The sequence below is a fragment of the Giraffa tippelskirchi genome, chromosome 13 (genome assembly GCF_054371585.1).
Source record: "Giraffa tippelskirchi isolate mGirTip1 chromosome 13, T2T-mGirTip1v1.2.pri, whole genome shotgun sequence".
In the NCBI taxonomy this organism is placed as follows: domain Eukaryota; kingdom Metazoa; phylum Chordata; class Mammalia; order Artiodactyla; family Giraffidae; genus Giraffa; species Giraffa tippelskirchi.
Genome location: NC_137287.1, coordinates 9162049 through 9185525, shown reverse-complemented (window position 1 = coordinate 9185525; position 23477 = coordinate 9162049). Strand labels below are relative to the sequence as shown.

General features: G+C 54.8%; 1 protein-coding gene and 1 non-coding gene across 4 annotated transcripts in view; both read right to left on the bottom strand.

Moving 5' to 3' along the window:
- The window catches only part of GTF2IRD1 (GTF2I repeat domain containing 1), a 112294-nt gene that overhangs the window by 78441 nt on the left and 10376 nt on the right, over window positions 1-23477 (bottom strand). The gene's annotated exons all lie outside the window — the stretch shown is intronic.
- Window positions 7704-7776, bottom strand: TRNAG-UCC (transfer RNA glycine (anticodon UCC)). The gene has a single exon. It is a non-coding gene; the product is annotated as a tRNA-Gly (tRNA).

Sequence of the window (23477 nt, the reverse complement as noted above, 5' to 3'; positions counted from 1 at the left end):
TTCCGCTCACGCCCAGGTTCCTTGGGGGACAAGGTCTGCAGGGGCCGAGAGGCAGCAGTGGGGCCGTGAGCATCCCACCACAAACATTTCTCCCAAGGGTACCAGGGCTACACACCTGGCTTCCCCACCTCCTGGTGCTGCCGGCTGGAGGGTCCGAGGCCCTCTCCCCGCCCCTGTCCAACTCCCTCCCTTGCCGGGAGGCAATCTCTCAGCTTGAAAGGGAAAGTCACAATCGTGTCCGACTCTTTGCAACCGACTCTTTGCAACCGACTCTTTGCAACCGACTCTTTGCAACCGCATGGACTACACAGTCCGTGGAATTCTAGGCCAGAATACTGGAATGGGTAACCTTTCCCTTCTCCAGCAGATCTTCCCGACCCAGGGATTGAACCTAGGTCTCCTGCATTACAGGCAGATTCTTTACCAGCTGAACTATCAGGGAAGCCCATTCCCTTGTGGCTCAACTGGTAAAGAATCCGCCTGCAATGCAGGAGACCCTGGTTCGATCCCTTGGTCGGGAAGATCCCCTGGAGAAGAGATAGGCTACCCACTCCAGTGTTCTGGCCTAGAGAATTCCACGGACTGTGTAGTCCATGGGGTCGCAAAGAGTGGGACATGACTGAGCGACTTTCACTTTCTTTCAGCTTAAACATCATCTATTCGCTGGTGCTTCTCCACCTCTCTCTCTCCCTCCTCTCCTGAGATGCTGCCTCCTCCGTGTCAACTGTTCAATGCCCAACAAGCAATCCAAACACAACATGGCCCCATTCGCCACTCAGATCCTCTCCTCTCCCGCCATCAGCTCAGATGCAGGTGGACACTGAGGGACCTCATCCCCGAGTCCCTCCTCTCTCACCCCTGAAACGATCCGGGTGGGGGGGAGTCCCGCGAGCTCAGCTCCAGAACACACCCACTTTTCTCGCCACCTCCCCATCCAGGCTGCCCTCCTCGCTCACCCACTCCGTGGCAATGGCCTCTCACGGATCTCCCTGACCACCTCCTGCCCCCACGGTCCCCCTGCAAACAGCAGCCACATCATCTCACGTGACTTTCCCGCTAAGAAGCTTCCAGGGGGTTCCCACCACTGGCAGAAGGTTGCCTCCCCAAGCTGTAGGACCATGTGACTCGGGCCTGTCTGCCCCTTTCCTCCCCCCTCCAACCCCACTGTACTGGGTTCCAGCGCTGCCCTCTTTCTGTTCCCCAAACACACCGTGTGCTCCTCTCTGGGGCCCTGGACTCGGCTCCTCCGGAAGAGAAGGTTCTGGCAGGTCCCCATCTTCTCCCGTTGTCCCCTTCGCTCCATCAGCTCGCTGACCCGGCAGCCATGTGGCAGCCCACCCCCATCTCTTCATTCATTTCCTTCATAGTGTCTGAAGCGACCTGCTCACGTGCTTCCTGCCAGATTTCCCCAACTGGAACTCAGCTCCGGGAGACCAGAGGGTGTCCGCTTTACTGTATTTTCACTGCCTCGAATGCCTGCTTGAGTTTTCAAGGACACGCAATGAATATTCGGGGAGCTAGGGACTTCCCTGGCAGTCCTGGGGTTAGGAGTCCGAGCTCCCACTGTATGAGTTCGATCCCCGGCTGGGGAACTAAGATCCAGCAAACTGCATGGGATAATAACAAATGTGATGGTCAGCCACTTTGGTTGGGAGCCAGGATGTTCGAAAGCTATTGTCTGGCAACAAAGGGCTTGCCTGGCTCCCAACAGGTAATCTGGGGGATTGCAACTTTGAATGTATTTGGATCATGGAGGCGGAACGGTCCAGAAACTGCAAGTGAGGGATCTGACAGGTGTCCTGTACAGGTGCTCCTGCCAGTGTGGTCCCAGGACTGGCAGCATCAGCACCACCTCGACGTCTGTCAGAACGTCCAGGGTGGCGCATCTGCACGTGTGAGCATCCTTCCTTGCTACATCATCCTTCCATCACAGAGACTCGCCTAAGGCCCCAGTCAGTGGGTAGTGAGGACGAGGTCTGTCCATCTGTCTCTCTGACCCCATACCTTGTCCCCTCGACGTGCACTGTGAGGACTGTACTGCTCACACCTGCAAAGACGCAGGAAGCAGGAAGATCAGCTGATGCTCAGCCAGACTGACCAACTCGCCCCGGTTTGCCTGGGGCTGTCCCGGCTTTAGCACAGAATCCCCTTAGTCCTTGGCAAAGCGGTCTCCCTAGGACACAGGCATCAGGAGGACCAGGAGCCCAGACACCTGTCTTGGCCACTGAGAACAAGGAGAGACACTAAATAAGGGAGACCAAGCCACGGACAATAGGTCCTGCCTTGGGTCCAAAACACCCAATTTCATCTAGAGATGAGAGATGGTCTTGGGAGCTTCTCAGGGGAGGGGCAGAGGGGGGGGGTCTCCTGCAGGGGTACTGCTTCATCCAGGAGATCACAGAAACCGGGAGGAAGCCACTCTCCTGATGTGTTTGAAGGTCACATGGGTAGCAGATGGGACAACCTTGTTTTATGAAGCCCCAAAAAGCACAGCGGGCTTCCCTGGTGGCTCAGCGGTAAGGAATCCACTTGCCAACGCAGGAGACTCAGGTTCAATCCCTGGGTGGGGAAAGGAGAAGGACATGGCAACCCACTCCAGTATTCCTGCCTGGGGAATGCCATGGAGAGAGGAGCCTGGCGGGCTACAGTCCATGGGGAGGCAAAGAGTCAGACACGAATGAGTATCTAAACGACAACAAAAGGCAGAGTTGGGGGAGGTGGAGGGCAGACCCTGGGTGCCTGGTCTGCAGGGACACTGCTGTGTGACACCGTTCCCGTCACCCGGCTTGCCAGCCTTGCTCTGCCCACCTGTGAGTGAGGAGGGCAGGTAGCCCGGCTGTCACCCACACCTGCCAGTCCAGCTTCCTAGGCCCCGCCCCCCCAGAAGCCCTGAGGTCTGCCTTGAATTCAGGACACTGTACGTTTCAGCACCCCGGGGGATTCTGACACGCAGTCGGGTACCGGGCCTGGATAATCTCCGGGGAAGTTTCCAAGCATCTTGTCTTTTCCTGCCCGCCGCCCGCCTCCCACATTTGCCCGGGATTCCTGGCCCAAACAGTGGCAGCTTTGCTGGCCGCCGACAGCTGGAGGCCTGCCCGGTGTTGGAGCCAAAGCTTAGCTGAGTGCTGTGTCCATGGCTGAGTCACGGCTACCCTGATTCAAGGCAGACTTGCCCCTGGGAGGGAGGCCCCCACGGGGCCCCAGAAAGACAACTCCCTCCAGCCATGGGGCTAGGGCAAGGGCAAGGAGACGGCACTTTGGCAGGGGTTTCCAGTCCTAAATGCCCCACACTGGGCGCTCGGGGCCAGCTGGAAGGCTAAGGGTGGGGGGGGGACTGTCCTTGAACTTGTCCTTACTGCTGTGCATGGCCTGGGTGCTTGGGAAGACCTCACTCTGGTGGGAACCGGACCTTCTCCAGCAACGGGTGGCCCCTTCCTCCAGGGGTTCAACACCCCCACTACCCTCCTTGCCCTGCTTCCCCCTCCAACTCCCTCCTTTTTCCACCTGCCCTGGGAGTGCCCGTTTACCAGCATGCTGACAGCTATGACCTCCATCCCTGGAGTGTAATAGGGCCCATTCTTTCTTAAATTAGCCATTCAAAAAAAAATTTTTTTTTTATTCATTTATTTTTGGCTATGCTGGGTCTTCGTTGCTGTGTAGGCTTTTCCGTAGTTGCAGCGAGCAGGGGCTACTGTCTGATTGTGGTGCCTGGGCTTTTTCCTTCAGTGGCTTCTCTTGCTGCAGAGCATGGGTTCTAGGGTGCACGGGGTTCAGTAGTTGTGGCATGTGAGCTCCTCAATTGCGGTTCCCGGGGTTTAGAGTACAGGGAGGTGCGGCACACTGGGCTCAGCTGCTCCAAGGCATGTGGGATCTTCCTGGACCAGGGATCGAACCTGTGTCTCCAGCACTGGCAGGCGGATTCTTTACCACTGAGCCACCAGGGAAGCCCTTTAATGTTTATTTATTTGGCTGTGCCAGGTCTTAGTTTCAGCACACAGGATCTTCAGTTGTGGCATCTAATTCCCTGACCAGGGACTGAACCCGGGCCTCCTGTATTAGAAGCATGGAGTCTTAGCTACTGGACCACTAGGGAAGTCCCCCGGGCCCATCTTAAGGGTGGAAGAAAACCAAGCCCCAGAGGCAGGACATTTTTGCTCAAAGTGAGTGGTGAAGTCAGGATGAGATTCAGGACATCTGACACACACGGTCTGTTCTCTTTCTGCTCCTCCCTGGGGCAGGACCCCTAATTCAGAGGAACCCCAGGCACAGGGAGAGGCCAGCTGGATGGCTGGCTGATGAGACTGGTGGGCTGGCCCTGCTTCTGGCTGGAGACAGGCAGGCAGGAACCAGGTCAGGGCTTGACTGCAGGAGCGCAGGTGCCAGTCCTCCATGCCATGAGGGACTTGGGGCACAGGCAGGGGACATGCAGAGGGGGCAGTCAGGGCAGGGGGTACCCGGGGGGGGGGGGGAGAGCCACAGGGCTGCTCCTCAGGGCCCAGGACTGGGTTAGACCCCAAAGCACTTAATGCTCACAACCATCCTCATTTTTTTCCTTTTCTTTTTTTCCCCAGTCCTTATATTATCTTCATCTTTTTTGGAACTTCTTAGTTTGTATTGGGGTATGTGCTAAGTCACTTCAGTCGTGTCTGACTCTTTGTGACCCTATGGACTGAAGCCCGCCAGGCTCCTCTGTCCGTGGGGATTCTCCAGGCAAGAATACTGGAGTTAGTAGCCATTCCCCTCTTCAGAGAATCTTTCCGATCCGAGGATTGAACCTCTGTTTCTTACCTCTCTTGCATTGGCAGGCGGGTTCTTTACCACTAGTGTCACCTGGGAAGCCCATATTGAGGAATAGCCGATTAATAATGTTGTGATAGTTTCAGGTGAACAGCAAAGGGACTCAGCCATACATACACATGGATCCATTCTCCCCCAAAGGGCCTTCCCTTCTCCAAGGGATCATCCCAACCCAGGGATAGAACCCGGGTCTCCCGCATTGCAGGCGGATTCTTTACCAGCTGAACTATCAGGCAAGACCATTCCCTTGTGGCTCAACTGGTAAAGAATCCGCCTGCTATGCAAGAGACCCATGTTCGATCCTTGGGTCAGGAAGATCCCCTGGAAAAGGGAATGGCTACCCACTCCAGTATTCTTGCCTGGAGAGTTCCACTGACAGAAGAGCCTGGCAGGCAACAATCCATGGGGTCGCAGAGTCAGACATGACTGAGCGACTAAGCATGCATGCACACATTCTCCCCCAAACCCACCTCCCATCTAGGCTGCCACATAACACTGAGCAGAGTTCCCTGCGCTCTACAGTAGGTCCCTGTTGGTGATCCACTTTAAATATAGCAGCACAACCGTCCTCATTCCACAGAGGAGGATTTCAGGCCAGGGCCTGAGTCCAGATCACGCCAGCTAAGCCTGCTTCCTTCCACCCCACAACTCAGCCTTAAACTCACTTCCCCCTGGAGCAGGCAAAAGATTGGTGGGCTTGGCCTGGCTAACAGAGAGGGGGCACACCCGGCACCCTGCTTCCTTTGCTGTGAGACCCCAGCGCAGGCGCAGGTGAGGAGACTTCTGGGAGGACAGTCTGTTTCTCCTCCCCGGGCTTGCAGGAAACGAGCTTGTCCCCAGATCCCAGGGCCACTTTGGCAGATGACTTCCCTGGCCACTGGCCCAACTGGGAATCCCCAGACCTCCAAAGTCACCCCAGAGGTTGAAGAGTGTGTCCTTAAAGGGGTAGAGGTGTGAGTGAGCATCTGTGTTCGAACAGGGATGAGTTAAAAAAAAAAAAAAAAAGAGAGAGAGAGAGAGACAGTGTGTGTATAACACACTCAGAACAAGAGGAGCCCCCAGCCAGAGTGAGACCAAGAGGCCGGCAAGCAGCCTGCCCGCGGTGGGTGGGACGAGTGATGAGCCACCCACGAGCTGGGTATGCAGCAGCAGAAGCCCTCCTCCCGCCTGCCTACATGTCCAGGTGCCCCCATAACAGGGGCACGCGTGGTGGGCGTCCCTCCTTCCCTTCCATACACAGTTGTTGAACTCCGACGGCTGCACTGGGTGCTCGGCAGCCATGCAGCGAGGCCACACTGGGAAAGAACAGAGAGCATGCCCACCTGGCCATCAGCTGGGAGGCAGTCCCCAGGCAGTGCGCTCTTGAGGGGCCAGGGGCAGCCTGCAGTGGCTTGCCAGAAGCTGGAGGCCTGGCTACCTGTGGGGAGGCCCCAGGGGAGATGCTTCCTGGCCCTCCCTTCACCCCAATTCATTTACTGCACAGCTCCTAGAAACACCTCCCTGCTGGCCCAGACAACAGGGTTAGACACGAGGAAAAAAGGACTACCTCTCTTTCATTTAAATAATTTGTTTGTTTAGCCTTAGGGGAATCAGGGTTTCCAAACAAGGTTTCCGAGTTGATGACTGTTGAAAGGGTTTTGAAGGGTGAGTAGGAGTTCTCTGAGAACACGAGTGGATGGATGGTATTGTCATTTCTGTGGAGAGAGGCATAGGCAAGAAGCTTGGCTTGGAGATATACAACCCTCATTTTGTGAGTCAGGGGAAGTGTTTGGGATTGGTTTGTTCATTTATTTGGCTATGCCAGGTTTTTTATTGCAGCATGCAGGATCTTTTTAGTTGTGGCATGCAAACTCTCAGTTGTGGCATGTGGGATTTAGTGCCCTGACCAGCAATCGAACTTGGGCCCCCTGCACTGGAAGCACAGAGTCTTAGCACTGGACCACCAGGGAAGTCCCCCTCAACTATCTTTTGACTATAACTGCAGGAGAAACCTCGAGCAAAAGCCATCTTGCTGAGTCTAGTCAAACCCCAAATTGTGCGAAACTAGAATGAGAAATGGCTGTTGTTTGATATTGCTAAGTTTGGGGCTATTTGTTACGCAGTGACAGGTAACTGATACACGCGAGGGCAGAGTATGAAGGTGTAGGTGCATTCCCAGGAGGCAGCTGTTTGGGAGAATGAACAGAACCTGAATACATACTTAGAATGTCCATAGGCACTTGGGCAAAGCCACCTCCAGTGTGGGGCAGAGCTGATCTGGGAAGAGCAGTGAGGTTAGTTGGGAATTTCCACCCCTTCCTTCTTCCTAGTTGGTACATATTACCAGAGAGCCCTTCTATAAGAATGGCTGCTCAAATCTGCCCTTAAGGACCTGTGGTAGGTCCCCAAAACAGTCATGTCCCGATCCCTGGAGCCTGAAATGTCACCTTACATGGAAAAATCATTTTTGCAGATATGATTAAGTTAATGACCTTGAGATGCAAGGATTATCCTGGATTATCTGGTGGCCCCTAAATGCCATTACATGTAAACTTTTTTTTTTAATTAATTTTAAAAATATTTATTTATTTAATTTGGCTGCTCCAGAGCTTAGTTACAGCACGAAGGATCTTTGTTTTTAGTTTGGGCATGGAGGGTAGTTTATAGCTAAAGTCGCTCAGTCATGTCAGACTCTTTGCGACCCCATCGACCGTAGCCCACCAGGCTCCTCTGTCCTTGGGATTCTCAGAGTAAGAATATTGGAGTGGGTAGACATTCCCTTCTCCAGGGGATCTTCCCAACCAAGGGATGGAACCCGGGTCTCCTGCGTTGTAGGCAGATTCACCGTCTGAGCCACCAGGGAAGCCCTAAGAAAGATCTTACAGTTGCAGCACTCAAACTATTAGTTGAGTGCTAGTGGGATCTAGTTCCCTGACCAGGGATTGAACCCAGGCCCCCTGCATTGGAAGCGCAGAGTCTTAGCCACTGGACCACCAGGGAAGTCCCCATGCATCTCAATAAGGAGATAGAAGGAGGTGTGACACACACAGAAGGTCACATGAAGACAAAGAGATGGGAAGATGCTGGCCTTGAAGACCAGAGTGATGCGGCCACAAGCCATAACACGCCAGCAGCCACCAGAAACCAGAAGGCAAGTAACAGGTTCTCCCTGAGAGCCGCTAATGGGAGCATGGGTTTTGGCTGAGTGGTGCTGATTCAGTTCTGCTCTCCAGAACTGTGAGAGAATAAATTCGGGTTGTTCCAAGGCACCAAGTTTACAGTAATCCATTACAGGAGCCTCCGGAATGAATCCAGGACCCTTCACTCACCATGAAAGTGAAAGTCGCTCAGTTGTGTCCAACTCTTTGCAACCCCATGGACTATACAGTCCATGGGATTCTCCAGGCCAGAATACCGGAGTGGGTTGCCTTTCCCTTCTCCAGGGGATCTTCCAGACCCAGGAATCCAACCAGGGTCTCCTGCATGCAGGCAGATCCTTTACCAACTGAGCTATCAGAGTAGTGTGTATTAGCTGCAGAGTCGGACGCGACTGAGCGACTGACTCTTCGCGATCCCATGAACTGTAGCCCGCCAGGCTCCTCTGTCCATGGGATTCTCCAGGCAAGAATACTGGAGTGGGTTGCCTTCTCCAGGGGATCTTCCCGACTCAGGGACTGAACCCGAGTCTCCTGCACTGCAGGCAGCTTCTTTGCCACTGAGCCACCGCATCCCCCCATACAAATTCTGGCCCCCATCCTTGACCTCCTGGACACACATGCCTCAGCTCAGACCTCTACAAAGCTCAGACCTGTGTTTGCTGGAAATTTCTCCCATCCCTTCCCTATGGGAAACACCAGGAGCCACTGCTGGGAAGAGCTGAAAATTCTTCCGGATGCCGGGGAACACCTGACTCAAGTCTTACTGCCCGATGTACCAGCTGGGCACTAGAGCCCATGGGAAAAAAAAATACTATCACCACGCAAAAGGCAAAGGCAAGAGCAGATACACCACCCAAACACGGCCCCCGCACCATCCGCTGCCATATGCCTGTGTTTCTTGAAAAAGAAGCTTGAGAGAACAAACAAAAAGTATTTTCTCCTTCCTGAGGTGGGGGGGGCATCCCCCCCCCCCAGCCCAGTAGCCCTACCCTCCACTACATATCCTGTCCCAGGGGCTCCCCAGTGGGGAAGGAATTACCCGGGGCCCTGAGTTCTCGCCCCCTCCCCACCATTCACCCATCGCTGCAGCTGGCAGAGAACAAAAGAGACCACGGCCCTGACTTCCACTCCCAGCTGCCCAGGCTGGCTCGACTCGGGCAGCTGGAGCGGGGGGTCTTACCGTGGCTGCTGTGCTATGAAAGACAGCTGGATTTTTAAAATTTAATTAAAATTGTACTTATTTATGCCTGCACCGGGTCTTCGTTGCTACACGCGGGCTTTCTCTAGTTGCAGCGAACGGGGGCTACTCTTCCTTGCAGCGCGCGGGCTTCTCATCGCAGTGGCTCCTCTCGTTGCAGAGCACGGGCTTCAGTAGTTGTGGCTCACAGGCTCTAGAGCGCGGGCTCTCAAGTTGTGGCACACGGGCTTAGCCGCCCTGAGTCCCGTGGAATCTTCCCAGAGTAGAGATGGAACCCGTGTCCCCTGCACTGGCAGGCGGATTCCTAACCACTGGACCACCAGGGATGTCCAGCCCAGATTTCTGGTTGAGACACCTGAATCACAATCTCACCTCTGACCCCTCCTCCTTTTCCTCCTCCCTGCTAAGAAAGTGTCCATTGTGTCCTGCCACCTAAAGGCAGGTGCCCAGGGCAGGGAATTTTGGTGATGCTCTGAGGTTTAGATCAAGGCGATCCCAATCCCTCCCCTGGGACTGGTTTAAGGAGAAGCCTAGAACCCACTGCTGGCCACTGAGACACGAGGTGTGTAGGAAAGTTTCCCCTGCTCTTAGAAAGGGACTGAAGCGAGGATGTGTGGATGGTCTGAAAGCGACACCTCCAACCATGACAGACACCTGAGGATCCCGAAGGAAGCCACCCAGGAGGTGGAGCCATCATGCAGAGGACAGCAGAGTTCACTGGTAGGAAAACCGGGACCCCCATGACTCAGGATCTACCACCTCCGGGCTTCAAGCTGGATGATAAAAGTCTGTGTTTGGTAAGCTGCGTTCAATGGAAGTTTCTCTTCCTTGCAGTTAAAAGCATCCTAGGTAAGTCAACCTTTACTTTTTGTTGTTTAGTCAGTAAGTCATGCCTGACTCTTTCTGACCCCATGGACTGTAGCCTGACAGGCTCCTCTGTCTGTGGGATTGCCCACTCAACCTTTACCAATTGTTAAAAAAAAAAAAATCACCCACTGAATTCTCTGGCAGTCCAGCAGTTAGGACTTGGTGCTTTCACTGCTGGGACCCCAGGTTCGAGTCCTAGTCGAGGAACTAAGATCCCACAAGTCACAGCCAAAAAAAAAAAAAAAATTACCTGTTTGTTTTTGTCTCCTGTTCTATCATACAACAGACCAACACTCCCTTTCCAACTGGCGACTAGAGAGTGGCCATCCCATTTGGTGATTAACGAACAGAAAGAACCTAGGGTTCTGGGGCCACTGGTGTAGCCGGCTCACTTAGCCCCCACTCGAAGCTCTCCTCTCCTGCCCACGGAGCAGGCACTGGCTGTCCCACCCGTACCCCTGCTGCCTGGTGGCCTGCACTCCCTTGAGACCAGGATGACCAAAGCCACCACCCAGGATGGAAGAGCCAGGGCAGGGAAGGCACTGCTCTCCCTGAAGTCCCAGAAGGCCGCCCCAGGGCTGGGCCACTCCCTGCCTCCAGACTCCTCATTACAGGAGAAAACAAACCCCTCACTTCTCAAGTCTCTGTTTATCAGATTACCTACAACCGATCACAATGCTAACGGAAACAGATTCCATGGCATGAATTTTCATCAAATTCAGATTCACTTGTGCTTCCGCGTTAGGACACAACTCTTGTGTTACTGTCTTCCTTCTATCATTTTCCTATATAGTTTATGTTTCTTTATCAGTCTTTCAAATCACTTCCATAATAAGGTGGGATATAAAGCAATGAAAATAAATCCATCCATTAGTCCTTTTTTTCCTTTGGCTGTGCGAGCTCTTCATTGTGGTGCATGGACTTTCTCTAGCTGTGGGGTGCGGGCGGCTGCTCTAGTTGGGATGTGTGGCTTTAGTTGCCCCGAGGCACGTGGGATCTTAGTTCCCTGACCAGGGATCAAGCCAGTGTCCCCTGCATTGCAAGGCGGATTCTCAACCACTGGACCACCAGGGAAGTCCCCCAATAACTTTTAGAAAGCCCTGGTGCCGGGCACCGTTCCAGGAGAGAAAAGCCCTGCCTTGCAGGAAGTAAGTTATTTCATCTCCCCAAACCTTGCTCCCAATGCAGTGGGCCCAGGTTCGATCCCTGGACAGGGAACTAGATCCCACATGCTGCAAGTGAGAGTTTGCAAGACACAACTAAAGATCTCACACGCCACAACTAAGACCCAGTGAAGCCAAAAAAAAAAAAAAGAAACCCCCCCCACACACAAAACAAAAACCTCCTCAACTAAGAAAAAAGTAGTAACATTAACAGCAGTGGCTACCATTTACCAAGCACTAGCAAGGGGGCCTGTGATGCAGGCCTGGTGATGCCCATCGTCCCCCCAGTCCTTGGTTCCGTGACTGGCTCCTAAAGCCCCACACTAGTCCAGATGCACTGACATCCCACTGGTAGAGGGTACAGGGACACAGGCTTTGACTCTATACAGGAAATGCTTCGCCACTGGGAGGGCTGTCCCCAAGTGGTAGGCTTGGGGGGTTCCCCATCCCTGGGGGTTTTCCAGTGAAAGCCACCCACTTACCAAGGCCTCTTAGAAAGAACAGATGGGCACCACCTGCAAAGATCCTTCTGTCAAGTCACCTGGCCTAGGGGTAACAAGGGCAGAGATCAAGAACAGTTCACGTTGGCTTTATGTAGAAAGTGAAGCAAGTGGGACTTCCCTGATGGTCCAGTGGCTAAGACTTCACGCTCCCAATACAGGGGGCCCGGGTTTGATCCCTGGTTAGGGAACTAGATCCTGCGAAGCCAAATGAAGACTGAAGATCCCTCATGCAACTAAGACCCGGTGCAGGCAAGTAAATATTTTTTTTTTAAAGTGAAGCAAGCTGGTAAACAGGATCGCAGGAGCAAACTTCATCCACTTAAGAAAAGCACTCTTAGTGTCTCTCAGTGTATAGAGCCCTAGCATTCAGGGCAGGATGGACTCTCATCCTACCACCTCCACGTGTCTCTGGGGAAACCAAGATCCAGAGGGCACAGACTGTACCCCAATCTCTGCACACCTGGCGCACAGTTGCCCCAGAACATGGCGTGCTCTCCCAGGAGCTTAAGTCCTGCACTGGTTGCAGAGTCCTTCCTAGTCATCAGAGCAAGGCCTTTACGGAAACACGCTTTATGTCTTTGAAATCGGTCAATAATTCAGACGGTATCCTGTTTTCAGTGCACTGACCACATGCTTGCCTTCACTGCGTTCTCTCTGGTGCCTGGTCTGTTGAAAAAGACATCAGACGTATGAACTAACCACAGCGACAGGCCACGCCATGGCTGAAATCTCTCCAATATGATGAAAGAATCCAGGAGCGAAAGATCAGGCTGTAGGAGCCCCTTTATGTTCAGTTCAAACACAGGCTGAACTCCAGTGTTACAGGTCAGGATGATGGTCATGTTGGCAGGAAGGGAGGGTGGGGTGATTGATGGAAGGGGGCATGATAGAGGCTTCTGGGGGGCTGGGAATGCTCTGAGCTTGATCTGGGTGGTTGTCTGGGTGACTTGGTTTCTAACATTCATCGAGTTGCTGATTTATAAACAGCTTTTATTTTTCCCCTTAATAAGTTTTTAAAAAGACAGGTTTGGGATCCCTAGTTACACAGCAAAGTTGTCTTGGACTTTCCTAGTGGTTCAGTGATTAAGAATCCGCCTGCCAGTGCAGAGGACACGGGTTCAATCCCTGCTCCGGGAAGAGTCCACAAGCCAAGGGGTAAAGCCCGTGTGCCGCAACTACTGAAGCCCACACTTTGGAGCCTTTGGTCCGCAACAGGAGAAGCTACTACAGTGAGAAGCCCATGCACCACAACGAGAGAACAGCCCCGCTCGCCCCAACTAGAGAAAGCCCGCGTGCAGCAACGAGGACCCAGCACAGCCCAAAATAAACATAAATAATTTCTTAAACACCTGAAGAAAAAACCCAGAAAAAATGAAAGTTGCCTTGATAAGTCTCCAGAGCTTTAACCGAGTTGCCACCCTTTGATCCAACCCTGAATATTCACTGGAAGGACTGATGCTGAGGATGAAGCTCCAATACTCTGGCCACTTGATTCAAAAAGCTGACTCATTGGAGAAGACCCTGATGCTGGGAAAGATTGAGGGCAGGAGAAGCGGACGACCAAGGATGAGATGGTTGGATGACATCACCGACTCGTTGGGCATGAGTTTGAGCAAGCTCCGGGAGATGGTGAAGGACAGAGGAGCCTGGTGTGCAGCAGTCCACAGGCTCCCAGAGTCAGACACAATTGAGAGACTGAACAACAACAATCTTTTGACCCAGTCCTTTTCTCAATTTAGACTTTTTTTTTCCTGGCCGCACAGCTTGTAGGATCTTGTCTCCCTGACCAGGGATTGAACCCAGGCTCAACAGTGAAAGCTCACAGTTCTAACCCCTGGACCATCAGGAAATTCCCTATCAATGCATCCTGAGAAAATTATGCAAAACACAAAGATTTATGTACATAGATGTTTCACCCAAGCAGGTCAGACCTCCATAAATAAACACACCAGCACACAAGAATGAGAAATGGCAGGCAACCTAAGTGCCCCACGGGGGCTGAAACCAGCTTCGTACAGACAGACGACTTCATGGGAAAACCTAGATGGAGATTCCAGGCGTTTTATCTCCAATGGGCAGCATCCACAAATGGCTTTCTCCCCTCTACTGTTTTGCGTTTTGTGGTCTGAGATGAGGAGTATGACTTTTTGCCATTTGGAAAGAAGTAACAGAAACCACATTCTTAAAAAAAGTTTTTTTGTTTTTTTTTTTTTAAATAACCAACCCACTTGCTGCCCCATGCCCAGCACAGGAAAGCAGCTCAGGCCAGGGCAAAGGGCAGACTCAGGGACACACGTGCATCATGCCGCTTCCTGGGAAAACCACAGAGGCCGTCCCTGTTCCTGGAGAAGGAGATGGGGGCCTGGCCGCGCAAAGCCCCACCTCCAATGAGCCCTCAGTTCTGGAAGGCAGGGCTTCACCCCTCCCAGGGGGGGAAGGGGACTCACGATGGTGTTCTCTTCTCAGATGGGGGCCCCAAGACCAGGCTAGGGCCATGCCTGCACTCTGGGCGCTAAGACAGCGAAGGGAAACCCTCAAACCCAGGCTGTGCCCCAGAGGAGACGGGGCGGGTGCTGTTGGCAGCGTCCAGTGTCTGGGTCACCCTCGGGCCTGCCCCGGCAGGAGGGGAGGCCGGGCTCTCGTGGGCGGACAGCTCCCCAGGGTCAGGTTTCCACTTCGTTATTTAAAGCCCGGCTCCGGCTCCTGACGGGCGGGCAGGGGCGGCCAGGGGCGGCCACCGCCTGCGTGACCAGGATGAGCAATCGCGATCCTGACTCGGGCCCGCGTGCCTATGGCAACTGGCCTTGTGGCCTTGGAGACTAATCTCCAGGCTGCCAGCCGGTAGGGGCCTCTCCCCTGCGGAGGCCCCGGCCTGGGGAGCAGGATCAGGCCCTCTCCCAGCAGAGGATGGGGCATCTGGCCTTGCAGCAGGGCCAGGCTCTAAACGCACAGGTTCGCCCGGCCATAGCCTCTGCCGCGCTCTACCCCTAAGGCATGACCACGCACGTGGGGACGTGACCACACGCACACACACCCCAGAACCATCACATTTCCTTCCACAGTGTAGCACCGAGACAGACAGCAGACGCTCCTGCTCTGGAAGAGTCCCAGGCTGGAAGTTGAAAGGACAGTGAAAATAGGTTCAGAAAGAAGAGATTAAAAAAGGATAACACTTCTTGATTTGAGTGCTGGTTACACGGGGTACTGGAGAAGGGAATGGGCAGCCCACTCCAATATTCTTGCCTGGAGAATTCCATGGCCAGAGGAGCCTGGTGGACTACAGTCCATGCGGTTGAAGTGAGTTGGACACGACAACAACTAACACATACTACATGGGGTTACATACATAGGTTAAGGGCTTCCCTGGTGGCTCTGATAGTAAAGAATACACCTGCAATGTGGGAGACCCGGGTTCAGTTCCTGAGTTGGGAAGATCCCTTGAAGGAGGGACTGGCTACCTACTCCACTATTCTTGCCTGGAGAATTCCATGGACAGAGGAGCCTGGTGGGCTACAGTCCACGGGGTTGGAAAGAATAGGACATGACTGAGTGACTAACACACAGGTGAAAATTCATCACACTGGATACTGAAGATTTATGCATTTTACTGTAAGTAAATTATACTTTCATCAAAGGTAAAAATGTGTGACATGCAAGCACGGGATGGCAGGAGGTAGAATCAGGGAAGGCTCCTTGGAGGAGGTGACGCCCAAACTGAGTGCAGGATCATGTCACGGGGGAGCAGGAGTTTGTGGGGGAGGGACAGAGCCAGGGGAGTGATACCCAGGCACTGTTCATCAACAAGGGGACCACTGTCCTGCCCCCTGCTGGGCCCACCTCCTTGGAATCAAATGCTGAGCAAATACGGCCGGACTGTTTGAAGGAGAGCCAAATTACCCGCTGCCCGGGAAACCCAACCACCAGCCCTGGCCGCCCACGTGTCTCGGTCTCAGTCGAGCCCAAGCAGTGGATGGGGTGGAGAATGGGCCAGGCTCCCCATGGCTGGAACATTCAGGGCAGGGCAGGAAGTGGTGGGTGAAGATATGGGCACGGCTGCTGGGGGCAGGTCAAGGACCTCAGAAGGTCATCATCCTTTAGGGCAGCGGTCCCCAACCTTTTTGGCACTGGGGACTGGTTTTGTGAAAGACGATTTTTCCACGGATGGGGGTGGGGATGCTTCAGGCAGAAATGCGAGCGATGGGTAGCGGCAAAGCTTGACTCGCTCACCGGCCACTCACCTGCTATGCAGCCTGGCTAATGGCCACAGACGGGTACTGCGGGATGGGGATTCTGCTCTAGGGCAAGGGAACCACCAATGGGTTGGGAAGTTTAGGGAGTCCTGGCAGATGAACTTTAGGGGGCAGGACCAGAGATGGGGAAGTGGCAGCTGTTAAGCTTCTGCAAGTCTGGGCCTGAGAGGGCCACCTCTGGAGGCTGGGGTCGAGGGGCTGGCGAAGGAGTGGATGGATTTGATTTGACCAGCAAGCGGGGCAGAGCTCCATGACTGAGTGGTTGGGGGTAGCGGTGGGGCTGAGGAAGCCTAAGAAGGAGGCACCTGGAATGACACCCGGGTTTCTGATCCTGCTGATGGAGTGGATGACGGTGTCCCCAGCTGAGCAGGGAACAGAAGGAAAAGGCTGGACAGGAGGACGAGAGGGCAGGCCTGGGGTCACCAGGGATGACTGTAACCCAGGGTTGATCAGAGTTTGAGTGGTAGCCCTGGCAGGAGGGACAAGATCTGATATTGGGTAGGTAGGGTGGCAGCCAAGGCCATGCGTGGACTGGTGTGCCCGGGAGAACGCAGTGGGAGAAATCAGGGAAACCAGGGACTAGAGAGACTCAGAGAGTCGGGGGAGGGGAAAAGGGAAGAGGTCAGAGGTCAGGGGGCTGGGCAAGGAGCCTAGAGGAACACAAGGAAGGTGGGCAGCAAACGGCTGGGCTGAGGGCAGTGGAAGCAAAGAGCTGAGTGGAAGCGGGTGGAGGCTGTGGGGTCCATGTGAGAAAGGAGGTACGGAAAGTGGGGTGGGCTCAAAAGGGCTTCATTCTTTTTTTCCTTAATTTATTTGGCTGCACTGGGTCTTAGTTGCGGGACACAGGATCTGAAGTTGAGGCACGTGAGATCTTTCAGTCGAAGCATGTGGGATCCTTAGTCGCGGCATGCAGGATCTTAGTTGAGGCATGAGGGATCTAGTTCCCTGACCAGGGATCGAACCCCAGCCCCCTGCATTGGGAGCGCGGAGACTTAGCCACTGGACCACCAGGGAAGTCCGAGGGCTTCCTTCTTTAGGATGAGATAACCCAGAACCAGGTGACCCGAAGGGGAGGAAAGGACTCTCAAGGCTCAGTTAGCAGCGAGACAGCGGCTTCCCAGGTGGCTCACTGGTAAAGAACCCACCTGCTAAGCAGGAGACTTGAGACGTGGGTTTGATCCCTAGGTCAGGAAGATCCCCTGGAGGAGGGCATGGCAACCCACTCTAGTATTCTTGCCTGGAGAATCCCCATGGACAGAGGAGCCTGGCAGGCTACAGTCCACAGGGTTGCAAAGAGTCGGACAGGACTGAGCAACCAGTGGCGTTGGATGGAAACACACAGTCTCTGCTGGGGACCAAGCCTCCCGGGTCCTTCCAGATGGACCCCAAAGCCTTTAAGTTCAGGAACCAGACGGAAGAACCATGCCAAGCCCTCCACCAATCCAGGACAACGAGGAGTCCTGATCCCACAGCCACTTCATCCCATTGGACGGGAAGGTGTGTGAGCTGGCGGAGGCTGGATCAGAAGCCCAGCCTGGGAGGCAGAGAAAGTGGTGGTTTCACTAGTCTCCCAAACAGGACACGCACACGTGGGGAGGGATTTTTTTTTTTAAATATTTGTCTGCACCAGGTCTTAGTTCTGGCACACGGGATCTTTGTTAAGGCATGCAGGATCTGTTTAGTTGCAGCAGGCAGCGTCTTGAGATGCGGCATGTGAGATCTAGCTCCCTGGCCAGGTATCGAACCTGGGTCCCCTGCCTTGGGAGCGTGGAGTCTTAGTCACTGGACTGCCAGGGAAGTCCCGAGGAGGGGATTTTGGTTTGCACATGGCTGTCCCCCAGAACCACAGCAGGCAGTCCATAATAGTTGATGGGTAGATGAATGAGTTGCTAAAAGGAAGCAGAAGTCTGAGAGTGAGGGGGAGGCAAAACCAGGCTGAGCCAAACTCCGCCACCCTTGGCATCTGAGGCCCTCCCCTGGCACATCCAACCCTGTCCCATGTGCATCCGGCTGGCTGGCCTGAGTCCCCGTGCTGTGCCGTCTGCCCCTCTCAGTGTGAGGAGGTGGGGGGGGAATGCCTGGGCTTTAGGGTGCACCAAAGCTGGGGTCCGGAGTCCACTCAGCCATTACTGGCCTGCGGCTCCCACCGGGCACCCAAACTCTCCACGTCTGTTTCCTCCTGAGCAAAACAGCACCACCAAATCCGCTGGTCTTAGCATCACGGGGACCACATGTGAGATAAGATGTGAAAAAGCGTCTGGCTCCAGCCTGGAGATCATTCAGGCTCTTTAAAGAAGCGGCCTGGACGATGGTGACGACTTCACGCTGACATCACCTGCTGAGCAGCTGTCTCCCTACATCACCTGTCTCATCAACTCCAGGTGAGCTCACCCGGGGCTCCTGACGGGTAGCACAAGGACCCTTCTGTTCCCTAAGTGCTGGGCGGGGGGGTGGGAGGAGCCTAGGAGGGAAATGAAGGCCTGGCACTCAGTTGCCCCTGGGCAGCTCAGCTGTGTACCGTATGCACTGGTTCTCAGGCATGTGCAGAGCTGGGGGGGCTGGGTGTCAGGAGACAGTGGGGAGAAGCCAGCACTGGGGTGGTGCCAGCCCCCGCGGCGACGCATCTCCCGAGAGCCCCCCTGCCAGACGTAAACAGGACTTCTCAGAAGGATGTGGACGAGGAGCCTCAGGCCTTTTCTTGTTAGGAAAAGACTGGGCCAAAAAAAAAAAAAAAATGCTAATCACTTGTGGGTGAGCTAATCCCCCAGGCACTGGGCTGGCACCCAGGCTCCCACCATCAACTGGCAACCTGGGCCCGCCCTCCTGAGCCGGCCTCCTCCCTCCTTCCTCCAGTTTCTGCCTTCCACTCCACCCACTGCCCTGACCTCTGAGCCAGCAGGGGTGGAGGGCTAAGGTCCCAGGGAAGGGACCTGGCTTCTAACTCTCGATGACAACCCTGAAGTGGAGCCTGGGCACCACCCCCCTCCCTGAGCCTCAGTTTCCCCATCGGGAAAGCGAGTCCTTGGGCATGAAGTTCTCAGGTCCAGATGGACGGTCCACCACGACCCCGCCCCAGACATCTGGCCTCTATACCTGCTCTGATCTGCCCCAGAGCACCCACCTGAGTCACTCACTCCTCACTGCTGGCCTGTCCACAGGTCTCATCCCCCAACTTGGATGCTCTCCAGCCCCATCACCTCTTGTTCCTGCTCCTTTATTTTACTTATTTTTTAAAAATATTTTATTTGGCTGCGCCACGTCTTAGTCGTGGCACACGGATCTTCAATTTTTGTTGCAGCACGTGCCATATTCAGTTGGAGCCTGCTAACTCTTAGCTGTGGCATGCGGGATCTAGTTCCCAGGCCAGGGATTGAACTCAGGACCCGTTCACTGGGAGCTTACCACAAGGGAAGTCCCTGTTCATGCTCTTTTAAATCCCGACACTACACCCCGCCCCCAGGACCCTTTCTTGTTGACCTCCCCATTCCGGGGGCTCCCCCAGTCCCAGTCCTGTCCACTCTCCTGAGCCTCTCATCCACCGAAAGGATACCGTGGGATTCTGACTGATACGGGTGTTCTCAGCCGTGTCCCACTCTTTGCGACCCCGTAGACTGTAGCCCACCAGGCTCCTCTGTCTGTAGGGTTTCTCCGGCAAGAAGACTGGAGTGGGTTGCCATTTCCTTCTCTGGGGGATCTTCCCGACCCAGGGATCGAAGCTGCGTCTCCTGCATTGGCAGGCGGGTTCTTTACCACTGAGCCACCCGGGAAGCCCTGGGACTCTAACTGCACAGTATCTTCATGGCACCTGCTGTGATCTGGACCCAGAACTGGGATGGATCAGGCCCAGTTCCCACCCCAGAGCTCCCAGGTGAAGAAAGAGAAGCCAAAGGTTATAAATGGTGACCTACACAGGAGAGGAGGTGACCCCCATTCAGACGTCCATTCGACAGGTATGTTAACTGCACCTGCCACCTCCCCAGTGTGTGTACACACCCTGTCTACACGCATACACACGTCTTAGCTGACACTTGCCAATGCCCCAAGTCCCATCCATTCCTTTCACAGTTATTTAAGTACCACCTGCACACCCACTGTGTGCTCTAGATGAGGAAGGCCACCAAACAAGACGGAGACACAGGGGTGTCGTGGTGAATTCTCTGCCCCTGTGGGATCAGGGGGTTGCTCACTCAGTCATGCCCAGCACTTTGCGACCCCATGGACTGTAGCCTGCCAGGCTCCTCTGTCCATGAGATTCTCCGGGCAAGAATACTGGAGTGGGTTGCCACTTCCTCCTCCAAGGGATCTTTCCGACACAGAGATCAAATCCACGTCTCTTGTGTCTCCTGTGGATTCTTCACCACTGAGCCATCTGGGAATAACCAGGTCCCCAGGGGGGTGACATGCATTTTGTGGCTGGATGCTCACAGACCCCGACACTCTGGTGCACACCCACCACCCTTCTCCAGCCACAGCTTTCACACACCATCACATTTGAGGCCCCAGCACCCTGGGAGGGAGGCAGGATCTAGACTATCATCCACCCTACGCTGGACAGCTGAGGCCCAGCGTGTAGGTGGCCTGCCCTCCATCACACAAACCCGTGAGAGCCAGGGCTCCCAGCCTCGTTCTGGCTCCTCTCCCCGGCCCCTCCTCCTGAGTATACTCAGACTCATGCAGACACCACTTCCTTCTCCAAACTTGTCGCCCCACCTCTACCCTCATTCAGGTAAGGTGAGGTGAGCCTGGCTACCTTAATCCACCAGGGACAACCGAGGACTCCCCTAAAGCTCCAGCCAGGTGGTGTGATCCAATAAAGCGACCCGTGCCTGTCCTCACCCAACCCCAGAGGCAAGGAGAGCTTGGAGGAGCCCAGCCCAGGTCACACCATCCCCTCCTTAGGTCCTGATCACTGCTGATGGGCAGACCTCCATCAACCCATGGTCTCAGGAGCGTGCAGGGGTCCAGCCCCTGGGAGATCTGGGTCCAGCTGAGGCTCCACCACCCTGCTAGGCAACCTGTTCTCCCCCTCTGGGCCTCAGTCTTCCCCTGCCAGGTAAAGATATCCACAGCACCTTATTCCTTCCCCCCTCACAGAGCAGTGGTGGGAGGTTAAGAGCCAGGCCCCCATGGAGCTGTTCTGTCCAAATCCCACCTTGGCCTTGGGTCTGGCTGAACTCCATGAAACCTGAGTCACATTATGGCCATCATCATCAGCAACCATGTGTGACCACCTAGTGCTGTGCTGTTAGCATCTTTCTTTCAGTTCCCCACAGCCACCCTCCAAGCACAAAGACTCTCCCCATCTGACTGATGAGGACACCGACCACTCAGAAAGGCTGAGTAACTTGCCCGAGGGCACACAGCAGGAAGACTTAGGGGCCAACTTCAAAGCAAAGGCTGTCAGAGGAGCAAACTGACCTCACCCCCAACCCCTTCCCCTGAGCAGCGCCCCCAAGCACGCCTCACTGCCCAGGGACATGTGTAGATGTTTGCAGAAAGAGCTGAGTGGTTCTCCCAGGGTTCAACATTCCAAACTGTCTGTTTTGCCTCCTTTCAGAGAGCAAGGGGCTTTGGGACAGGGGCTGGGCCTCCTTTCCCGGGTCACGGGGAGGCCCAGGGTGGGCTTCCCAGAATTGTCGTGGGTCCTGACAACCAGAAGGGGCCCCAGAGATACAGAGATGTCATCTTCGGAGCCAAAAACAGGGCAGAGGGCACTGCCAAGGTCACGGGCCTTCCAGGATGTTGAGGGCGAGGGCATGGAGAAAGCAGAGATTTCTGGGAGCTGCCAGCCCTCCACGTGGTTCCCGGGCTCTGGGTCACCTAGTCTGTGCCCTCACGTCTGCAGTAGTAGATGCCAAGCCATGAAAACGAGAGCAAGGAGGTACTGGTTCGTGCTCTAAAAGCAACCTGTCTGAAGCCTGGCATGAGAAAACCACTCCTCTCCCGTCCCCGCAGAGGGGCAGGTCAGCGTCCCAGACGGTGCCCCTGGCAACCGTATGTCCCCTCCCATTGGGCTCCCAGGTCCCACCCCTCGCCCAGGCCTGCAGAGAACCCTCCTGGTGGGGCTGACATAGCTCTGAACTGGCTCCCCGAGGTGGGCGGCGGGCTCCTGGACGTGAGCCAGCCCGATGCCACACCCACCTGCCCACCACCCCGAGAGTTCTGAGCAGCGCCGTGAGGATGAGCATGGCCCACACGGGCAGTGACTCAACATCACACCAGATAAATGCAGAGCCTGCATCACCGAGACTGGGTCCCCCTCGCCTGGGAGCCTCACCACCCCCAACACCCCACCTGCCCACCCCCCACCCAGGGCTCCAGGGGGCTCTCCTGCAGGTGGTTCTTCCAGTTTGTCAGCCCCATCCTAAACACCCCAAGGACTGCCTCTCCTGGGATACACCTGGACACATAATGAGGCTTGAGGGTTCCCTGAGGTGACTCCACAGGCTCCTGGGGGGCAGAAACCGGAGCCCCTCTCTCCTGCCTGGCCCCAGGGGCCATCAGCCTACAGTCCATTGCATCAACTTACTGAGCAGCCTCTTGCCTCCAGGCAGAATCTACAGTCACCATGTCCCATTGGGACTCTCCTCTCATCTGGGGGTGTTTTCAAAGCCCTGATCATTCTCACCCCTCTATCGCCCCCCGATCCACCATGGTCTGCTCCCAAACCTCCCACCAGCTGTTCCGCCTCCAAGCACCCGCCCAGCCTCCTGGAACAGGCAGCCAGAGGAGGCTCCGGGGCACCTTTAGCGGGGCAGGGAGCCCCAGACCAAGGCTTGTGAGATGTGGTTTCAGATCCTGATTCTTGTAACCCTGGGACCTTAGCCATGTGTCTTCCCAGCTCTGGGTCTCAGCTTCCCCATCTGAAAAGGAAAAGAGGTCAACGTACTCCTAGGTTCCCCCCCACCACCAAGGAGGCTCAGGAGTGGAGAAGGGAGAAGGGTGCCTGAGGGAGGTGGCAGGGGGACCCCCACGGAAGCCCTGGGCCCCAGCCCTGGGCAGAAGTCACATCAGCCATCCTGACAGACGGACCCCAACTAGCTGCCAGGGGATGGGTGTGTGTATATGAGTGTATCTGTGTGTGCGTCTACCTAATGGGTCAGGACTTCTTTTTGGGTGATGAAATGCTCTGAAATTAGACTGTGGTGAACACTGCACAACCTTGGGAATATATGAAAACACACTGAAGTGTACATTTTACTTTTTTCTGGCCACGCCACATGTGGGCTCTTAGTTCCCCAATCAAGGATCAAACCGGTGCCCCCTACACTAGAAGCCTGGAGTCTTACCCACTGGACCACCAGGGAAGTCCTGAAGTGTATGTGTTAAAGGAAATAATTGTCAAATAAACTAAAAGAAAAACCCAACATGCTAGAGAAGAAAAGAACAAAGTCCCCGAAGGCACGGCTGAGTCCCTACTCAAGGCTCTGAGGACCAACCTACAGGCTTTTTCTTGGGGAGAGTACATAAACTCCTTTTTTTAAAACTATTTATTTTTGTCTATTTATCTGACTGCACCGGATCGTAGCTGCGAGACATGAGATCTCCAACCTTCACTGCGG